We start from the raw sequence: 8,785 nt of genomic DNA on the forward strand, positions 1-8,785 counted from the left end.
TAGAAAAATAAAAGCACTATTTGCCTGTTGAAGGGAAACAAATCTTTCCCCATTCACGTCATCCAAGTAAGTTCTTCGTAATTATTATATTCTTTTTTCTTTTATTGTAGTCTGTTGCCAAAAGACCCAGGGAAGCTGGCCATCTTTGAACACTTGCCCTTATGCTACTTGTGCCAAGTTCCAGGAAGCAGTAACACAGGACCAAGCAGGAACAGGGAGAAGTAGGCTGTCAGTTATCCACTCAGTAGCCATTCTTCCTTTCCTGCCTCTTGCCAAAGTCCTAATTAGTTCAGCAGTCCACTCCTGTCCCTGTGACTCAATAGGAAGTTTCTCAATAGTATTAGCATTTGGGTGAGATCATTCTTCACTTAAGGAACTGACCTAAGCATTGTAGAACATTTTGAATTTCAGTGGCCTGGGCCCTAAATGTGGCAGACAGGCAGTTAGCCACCTTGTAAATCAAAAACATTACCACATATTTCCAAATACTTCTGTCGGGGGATAGGTACCTCCTCTAGTTGAGAGCCCCAGGGCAATTGTGGTTGTCCCTTCCCATTAGTAAAAGATGAAACCAAAATTTGTTGCCATGGAGTTGATTCCAACTCACAGTGACCCTATAGGACAGAGTAGAACTGCCCCATTCATTTTCCAAGGAGCACCTGGTGGATTCGAACTGCCAACCTCTTGGTTAGCAGCTGTAGCTTTTAACCGCTGCACCACCAGGGTTTCCTCCCATTGGTAGTCATTGGTTTAATGGGTGCAGTTACTCAGTCCTGGCCAATGAGGAAGACATGAGAAAAGGTCTACTGGTGGTTTCCAGGAAAGGTTTCCTCACACTTGGAAAGAGACTCAAGAAAAGAGCAGTCCCTCTTTCATCACTGATGTTCGTCATGTCTGCACTTGATACCTGGAGCAGCGACTGTTATTTTTCAGCCAAGGAGGGCAAAAAGTAAGAAGGAAAAGATGTGGAAAGATGAAAAAATCTTGTGCCCTTTGTGATATCATAAGCTGCTGAGTTGGCACACTCTAGAGCTGCCCTGCCTAAGAATTTATGTTACAAAGAAATGGAATTGCGTTATTATTTAAACTTCTTGGACTGGGAGCACTCAAGTCACTTGCAGCTCAGATCACCCAAACTATCCTGTGACTACAAATACATTGGACCCCTGGAGAGGGGACAAGGAGAGAACAATGGTGAAGCTAGAGGAGTGGGAGCTGTTGGAGATGACTTTGGCACATTAAGGTACAATTAAAAAGGGAGAGTGGAGTCAGGAAAATGGATTTGAACTTGACTTTATCACTAAATAACTCTGCGACCTTGAGAAAGTCACATTATCTCAGCCTCATATTTCTTACCTAAAAAATTACTGGGATTGGATTTTAAAAACTTGTCCACTCATGGTCTGTGGGCCACACTGAACCTGCAGGTGCCGTCTTTGACTGGCACAGGTGCCTGGTAGCTCTATAGTTCTGCCATATATGCCACCATCCCCCACTGTATTACTTCCAGGCTCCTTAGCTCATTATTCCTGGGCCAAGTTCGGGGTCCTATTTAAACCCACTCCTTTCTGTCCTATAAGACTCTGATACCATGTTTTATACGCTGATAAAAATGTCATTGGAGCTGACAATCAGCCCCAGGATCTGTCCTGTTTATACATCTTCTTGTCTACATCAAATGAATTTTATTCTAATAAAGATAGCAAAGACCAATTTGGAGACAAATATAAAGTTACCTATTTTCACTTTCCAGAAGCCTCTAGTATAGCTTTTAAATAGTGAACATACAAACACTAACCTTGCACATCACCTTCCATCCGGTTCAACTTCTTACTAACATTTATTTGCAGCAAAATAAAAATCATTTTACCTTATCTAAGTTTTTTTTTACTTAGGAGTATTATATAAGCCACTTAAATGTTGTATTCTCTAGTGCCATCTAGGGGATTTTAGGCCAAGGAAAAATTGTCTGGTGAGAAGGAGGAGAAAAATAAGCACTAAGAAATCACCTACGACACACAAAATAATTTCTCGTACATATCAGACAGTGTTTGGGTAAACTTTTACAGCTGAGTAGCAGAGCAAGGTCACATGTGGTGCTGCATCAGGGAAATGCCTAAATGAGAAAAATGTATAACATTGTGCCCATGCTTTGTAGCCTCATATTTCACAACCATAACCATGAAAGTCAAAAGCTTTCCATGTTTAAATCAATGCCGCTTTCTAAAACCAAATAAAGCAGAATTTGTTCATATTTTTTAAATGTGCTTTCTGGGTACCTGGTGCCTGTATACTAATCATATACATATATAATCCAGCAAGTGCCCTTTGAAGCGGAAGAGAAAACCAGAGTGACTGATACTTTCCAAGGACTCTGAGTCTCTATCTCCAGTCCCGAGCACAATGCTTAGCAGATAGAAGTCACTCATAAGTGTTTGTTATACTGAACAGAGCTCGGTAGCTTCTAGATGGTGGTGACTGACAACGTATGGTGTCCATTTTTTTCAAGTGAACTGTATGTGAGCCAATTGCAGTAGTCTGTGTTAACCATAAGGGCGTTTCTGGAAAAGTCTGTGTGCCTATTTGTGTGCTGACCCTATGCTAGGCACTGTTCCGTAAATTATTGCATTTAACCCTTCCCCAAAAAAAACTCTGATCCCGAAAAATATTTAATTCTTGCTTTACAGAAAAGGCAACTCAAACAAAGGTCGGTGGAATGTCTTCTCCAAGGTTACCCATTAAGAAATGCACAAACAGGGTTTCCAATCCACATTATACTCCAGCCTCAATCAGCATGTTCCCACCACTAATGTGCAATTTCAAATTTAGCATTTATACGACTGCTAAAGATCTTATAAACTATATGCACATTAGGCTGAAACACAGGAAAGTCCTGATATTCAACCATTTTTGACCTACAAAAATAGCACTTTTATGTGATTCGAGATAATATATTTCCAAAGTCAAGTCTACCTCCCTTTAAGGCAGGTAAGAAGAAGTTAGCTTTTGTTATGTACCTTTTAATTTACTTTGAGTTTTTCATGGTTTCCTAGTTACTGCAGGCACTGATTAATTAAACTGGATTACCTCCAAAGACCCAACCTTCTCATGTATACATATGTGCCTCTCAAAGCCAGGTCTCCTAAACAGCACCTCTAGGATGTATTGATCATATTTATCCCTGTATTTTGTGACAGTAGGCACTGGTCAGGCAGTTCCAACACCATTTGTTCAGAGTCACTTTGATGTCTGGCTTGAATAAATATTCCTTCTCAGTTGGCTCATTGGACTAGAATAAGTCTCCATGTAAGAGTGAATAGAGCAGGGCAAAGGGGTGGTTAGGGATAGGCGATAAGTGGATGTGTGTCAGCGTAGAACTGTGCTCCATGGGGTAGATAAGTGGATAGATACTTTAAAATTCATCTAATAATGAGTCACCAACTGCCAAGAAGTCGACTCCAACACATGGTGAACCTATGTGTGTCAGAGTAGAACTGTGCTCCATGGGGTTGATTCAAAGGTTGATTTTTCAGAAATAGATTGCTGGTCCTTTCTTCCAAAGCTCCTCTGAGTGAAGCCAAACCTCCAACCTTTCAGTTAGCAGTTGAGTGTGTTAGCCATTTGCACCATCCAGGACTCTTTAATGAGTCGCAACACCTTATTAGGCACTGAGATTTAACAACTACTCTCAAGCAACCCTGATTTAACCTACAATAGACTCTGCAAAGGCCATCAACCTGAAAGTCAAGATGTCCTAGATGTCATGTATGATGTCCTTGATGTCATCCCACAACTCATCTGGCCTTTGGTCATTAGTGTTCAATGTGTCAAATCTATTCTTGAGATGGTCTCTAAGCTCAGGTGGAGTATATTCAAAGTCATACTTTGGCTCTTGTGGACTTGTTTTAATTTTCTTTAGCAGCAACTTGAGCTTGCATATGAGCAATTGATAGTCTGTTCCACATTTGGTCACTGGCCTTGTTCTGACTAATGATATTGAGCTTCTCCATTGTCTCTTTCCACAGATGTAGTCAATTTGATTCCCGTGTATTCCATCCAGCAAAGTCCACACGTACAGTTGCCATGTATGTTGGTGAGTAAATGTATGTGCAATGAAGAAGTCATTGGTCTTGCAAAATTCTATCACTCAATCTCTGGAGTCGTTTCTATCACCAAGGCCATATTTTCCAAATACGGATCCTTCTTTGTCTCCAACTTTGCCATTTCAATCGCCAATAATTATCAATGCAACTTGATGGCATGTTTGATCAATTTCAGACTGCAGAAGCTGGCAAAAATCTTCAATTTCTTCATCTTTGGCCTTAGAAGATGTGTAAACTTGAATAATAGTCATATTAACTGGGCTTCCTTGTAGGCTTACGGATTTTATCCTATGATTGACAGTGTTGTACTTCAGGATAGATCTTGACGTGTTCTTTTTGGTAATGAATACATCACCATTCCTCTTCAATATGTCATTCCCGGCATAGTGGACCATGTGATTATCTGATTCGAAATAGCCAATGCCAGTTCATTTCAGCTTACTAATGCCTAGGATATTGATCTTTATGCATTTCATTGCAATTTTGACAACTTCCAATTTTCCTGCATTCATACTTCGTACATTCCACGTTCTGATTATTAATGGATGTTTGCAGCTGTTTCTTCTCATTTTGAATCGTGCCACATCAACAAATGAAGACCCCAAAAGCTTTACTCCATCCACATCATTAAGGTTGACTCTACTTTGTGGAGGTAGCTCTTCCCCAGTTGTATTTTGAGTGCCTTCCAACTGGAGGGGATCATCTTCGGGCACTACATCAGGCAATATTCCTCTGCTATTCATAAGATTTTCGCCAGCCAATTTTTTTAGAAGTAGACTACCAGATCCTCCTCCCTCATGTGTCTTAGTCTGGAAGCTCTGCAGAATTCTGACCACCAAGGGTGACCCTACTGGTATTTGAAATACTGATGCCATGCCTTCCTGTATCACAGCAGCACGCAAGCCACCACAGTACGACAAACTGACAGACGAGTTCAGGGACCTTGGCTTTTTCTATTTTGTGGTTCTGCCATCCGCTTTACTATTTATATGGGACCCCCTAGTAAATATTTTAGATTTTGCAGGCCATAAATTCTCCATTGAAACTATTCAACTCTGTCTTATTAGTATGAAAACAGCCACAGAAAATAAATAAACAAGTTCCCATAAAACTTTACATACGAAAACAAGTGGCAGGTTAGATTTGGTTTGTGGACCATAATTTGCCAATATCTACCTTGGGAATTGAAGACCTCTGCTGGATGCTTTGCAACCAGCTAGCTGATGAGGAAAGCCAGAGCATGAAGGAATTGTTGGGAGTTTTTAATGGGCTGGACTTACACAGGGAATATGTATATCATTTCTACCCATTTCATTGGCTAGAACATGGACACACCTAGCTCCAAAAAAGGCTGGGAAATGTTTTGTGTTTGCGAGGAGGAAAAGAGAATAGGCTTTAGTGAACTCACAGTGTTCTCTGCCATTAACAAGTTCTTCGATAGTTGTGGAGAGGTCCCATGAAACAGTGAGTACGCAAAAATACTTTGTAAATTATAAACTGCTATGCAAATGTAGAGTGCTATTTTTATTATAATTACTACATGCAATATCTCTGTGAATACCTTACCATCAGGGAGTGATAGTCCCTTCAGAAAGAAGAGAGCTTATAGGTTTCAAAGGCACTTAAAATTTTTGGATCAAGCAGAATCTGCAAACTATAATGTCAGGGCAATCGTGACCAATTTCCTCCAACTTAAAACACCAACTTAGGTGCCTGGAAATTCCCTAAATTTCCCTCCCTAGTAGTGGCAAGCTTTGTATGAATAGATGCCATTACCAAAACACTGTTCAGGTTATCTCAATAGTCAGTGTATTTGCTGTAAAATTGAAGTTTATTTATGACACCCTTCAATGCCAGAAACAATGATTTGGAAATATAAAAATGAAGCTATCCATGGTATTAACTAATTAACTAGAAGTCCATGCTTAATATTTTCCAAGAGTAAAGCTCTGTGCTGGGGAGATAGGAAACATCAGCAAATGTATGAGGCAAGATAAAAACAATTCTCAATGTGATCCCGTCAATCAGATGTTGAAGGCCTCACTTCTAAACCATTTGATGTTTGAGTTCAGGTCATGGTATTTTTTTCAAGAGCCTTTTCACAGAGTGGCAAGAGCAGCACAATTATTCTACTAATTTTAAAGGGTTTCTCTTCTGTGTGTGCCTTTTAAATGATAGAATTAAACATGGAGAAAATGAAAATGCACCAGATTAGAATTAATTATATTGAATAGGGAATGAAGCAGGGATGATTCATTTATTTATTTCATTTTCAGCAAACTGACAAGTTGGAGGGACTTCCTATGAAGCAAGTAATCGTCCATCATTTGTTATTTCAATCAAAGCATATGAATCCGCCTTTTAAAGGTGTTTGGCGGGTGTAAGGAGGGTGCAGGGTCCTTTGCAGGTGGTTAAGAGTTCAGTTGTTAACCGAAAGGTTGGCAGTTTGAATCCACCAGCCGCACCTTGAAAACCCTATGGCCAGTACTACTCTGTCCTATAGGGTCACTATAAGTCGAAATCGACTTGACAGCAATGAGTTTGGTTGGCGCTGGCGAGTGGGGATGATGATACCATACAAGTGATGGTGACCTAGGTGTTTACATCTCCATTTTCTATATAACCTCCCCACTTCTAAAAAGTGGTGCCTTGCTGATGTTGACCTGGGAAAGTATCTATATCTCCATATTACATGTGACCTCCCTACTTCTAAACAGCTGGTGCTCAATGGATTGTGTATGCATAAGGTCCAGTTTGCTCAAGCCAAGCCCAGTTTACACCTGTTTCCCTGTATAATTATTAGTGGTGTCCTCATTCATTCTCAAGAGTGTCACAGTTTGGACAATATATTATACGGACACACTGTCAATAGATATGGGCCCATACTTGATGTACAGAACTTGAGAAAGTGGCACTTATGCAGCCTTTTAACAGCTACGCCCAAGAGGCTGGAAACACCAAAATGTACAAAGAACTGAGCACAGAGCGCGTAACAGAATCCACAGGCCCCTAACTGAAGTACTGGTTGCAGCCATTTCTCTCCCGGCAACGTAGCAGGAAAACTCCTAAGCAACAAAAAAACTGCAAATAATCACTGATTTGTGAGCAACTATTTGTGAGAGGCTATATGCTTTTTGACCACCATTGCTAAAAACCTGGGTATTGGCATCTAAAATAACTTTCTTTACATTTGCCTGGGCTGAATTTTTTGAGAACTTGATAAATTTCTCCTGATTGATTCTGAACTTTATTAACCATAGTGATAAAGTTTCAAATAGTGGGGGATCAGGGGGAGCTTAGAAAATATCCAAACTCACATTCCTCAAGATGTAAGACACAGGGAGATTCGATGGTGTACTCAAAGCATTAGCTGACTGGAAGTCTAGGAGTGCTCTATCCTGGTTTCTAACTCCTCCCCCAGTGCTCCTATATCCTATATCCAAGTCTTTACAAACACCTACAATACTACCCTCCTGCTGGTTATCAGAGTCCCTGGGTGGTACAAACGGTTAACACATTCAGCTTCTAACCTAAAGGTTAGAGGTTTGAGTCCAACCAGAGGCACCTCAGAAGAAGGACCTGGTAATCTACTTCTGAAAAATCAGCCATTGAAAACCCTATGGACCACAGATCTACTCTGGCACACATGGAGTCACCGTGAGTAGAAATCAACTCAGTGACAACTGGTTGGCGGCTAGTTACCAGTCCCTGCACTTCTGTGGTAGCATTGTTACCTGACAGGTGCTCCTCCTCTCCGGGAGATTTGAAAAAGAGGAAATGAATTCAGCATCCAGCTAGAGAAAGAAGACTACTCACCTAAGCCATTAGTTCTCATTTTAGGAATAATGGGGAAACTCTGAGTTCCTCCTGAGGAAGCATCAGTCAAGAGCCCTTCTCTAAACCTTTCTCAGAACTCATCCTCTTCCAGAATTGGACAGAATAATTTTCTTTGACCTACCCTTAAGGATCTTGCCATTCATTCATTTTTATATTCTCAGAGTTTGGCTTAGGGACTACTCTTAGAGGTGTTCTATACGTATTTATAAATTAATAAGAATTTCACCAAGATGACATATAGCCAAAATATAAGAGTCTCTTTGCAATAAACAGCCACACATTCTACCATGGTTTGATGCCTCCTTGCTGCCAGGACTCCTCTTCTGAGTTGACCTGAGGTAAAAATTGCCTGGAAGGACCCTTCAGAAATGCCTTAGAAATAGAACCAAGCTAAGCCAAGTAGGGAAGAGGTGTGCAGAAGTCTTTGACACTACAAGGGAAGAGACTCCTTTCTAGATGAGAATATTAGTATTGCAGAGGAATAGTTAAAAAGTTGTTGTTAGCTGTCATTGAGTTGGCCCCTGACTCATGAAGACCTCATGCACGAAACACTACTTGATCCAGCACCATCCCCATGATCTGTTAGGAATCAGACTGTTGTGATCTATAGGGTTTTCACTGGCTAACTTTTAGAAGTAGATCACTAAGCCTTCCTTCCTAGTCCATCTTAGTCTGGAAGCTCCACTGAAACCTGTTCAGCGTGATAGCAATACACAAGCCCACTGACAGACAGGTAGTGGCTGTGTAGGAAGTGCCTTGATCGGGAACTGAACCCAGGTCTCCCACATGGAAGATAAGAATTCTCCCACAGAACCACCAATGCCGCAGGTAGATAAAAGGTACAA

This window comes from Loxodonta africana, chromosome 5 (assembly GCF_030014295.1).
Source record: "Loxodonta africana isolate mLoxAfr1 chromosome 5, mLoxAfr1.hap2, whole genome shotgun sequence".
NCBI classification, from domain to species: domain Eukaryota; kingdom Metazoa; phylum Chordata; class Mammalia; order Proboscidea; family Elephantidae; genus Loxodonta; species Loxodonta africana.